Consider the following 1,485-nt stretch of genomic DNA (forward strand, 5'->3'; position numbering starts at 1 on the left):
GGTGCTGTGTGTACATTAATGAGGAAAAAAAATGAACTTAAATGCTTTTAGCATATGGCTGCAATATAACAAAGAGTGAAAAATTTAAGGGGGTTTGAATACTTTCCGTACCCACTGTATATTTTCCTGCAGTTGCACAGTAAAGTGTGGTGACTCTTGTCTTATACATGTAAAGACTGACTATTTTTGGAAGTAAGCCTGTTTCACCAACACATTTTGATGTGAGAGCAATTTAACAGCAAACAAAATGCCACATTTTGTAGAAACATTCCATATTCGTGGGTGAGAATGCTCCATTTGTCCCCAACTAGTTTATATACATTTTTCAACTTCTTCTTCTGTTATGTTACATTTATTATTTCTGGTTAAAGTAAAATGCATAAAGGTATCATTCAACTGGAGCTTACTGATTTAGTAAAGTGTTACAAGTTAATTTATAGTTTTAGTTATGCTCACCATTCAGGTGGAAGACAAAAGGAGGAGGCACCCAACAACTTCCTCATTTTATACTCTCTCTGATGTCATCAATGTTGTCATGGGGTGAACCAAGTTGGGAGGTGGAGATTATTAGTGTTACCTTGATTTCATGTGTTGATTAATTATTTGTAAACTGTATGGTTGGAGAACTGAATACCTTAAAAATTGGTGACTCTGTTAAATGTTTATTGATAAAAATAGCTCCACAGAATTGACTTGTGCGAGGACTGAGGTGTTGATCTACCTGTGAGAGATGTGAAATGTTGTAGTCTGAGGGAGGGTTGACCCAGATGGTGCTGCTATTTAAGCAGTTACTCATTGGCAGGTCATGCATGTGTAGTGGTGTGCATGTGATGTTAATTTAAGTTGTGCTATTTTGAGTTGAGTTTTGTTCAGTTATGTAAAGCTAACTATTTGTAGTGATGGCTGATGAGGCTGGCGTACATAGGTATTGCTTTGCTAGCGAAAACAAATGTGGGTAAACATTTTCGTGCTCGTTCCAGTAGGTCAGAGGATCTTCACATCTTTCCAAGGGAGGATCTGTCATGTATATAGTGCGCTACAAGGTCTTGCATTACAAAACAGTATCAACTGTTTGAACCATTCACTCAGAGGACCGAAGGAGTTTCTGCTTCAGACGTCATTGATCACGTGTCTTTTTGCACAACAAAGCAAGCATCGAAGCAGTGGTTCGCGGAAAATGAGTCTTTGAAGCTTGTATTGGAGCATCGGTGTCACATGGCCATCACTACTGTTCAGTGCCCCCTAAAACTGCAGCACTGTCCACCACATAATACGCTCACTGACTTAGCCCAGCTTCCATAAATTCACATGTGCAGTATGTAAATGCTATACACAGCCTGGAACTAGAACTAAACACTGTACTTGCTGACAAAACTGCAAAGATCTGACACCAGAGAAGAAGAAGAAGAAGAAGAAGAAGAAGAAGAAGAAGAGGGAAATGAAATAATTATATCACTTTGGCTAGAGGGGTCAAGTATTTTTCCT

General features: G+C 38.7%; 1 protein-coding gene across 3 annotated transcripts in view; it reads right to left on the bottom strand.

Annotated features, from left to right (window-relative positions):
* adgra1b (adhesion G protein-coupled receptor A1b) overlaps nt 1-1,485 on the bottom strand; it is a 163,788-nt gene that overhangs the window by 97,576 nt on the left and 64,727 nt on the right. The window lies entirely within an intron of this gene.

Source organism: Monopterus albus, unplaced genomic scaffold, assembly GCF_001952655.1.
Source record: "Monopterus albus unplaced genomic scaffold, M_albus_1.0 scaffold3.1, whole genome shotgun sequence".
Lineage (NCBI taxonomy): Eukaryota > Metazoa > Chordata > Actinopteri > Synbranchiformes > Synbranchidae > Monopterus > Monopterus albus.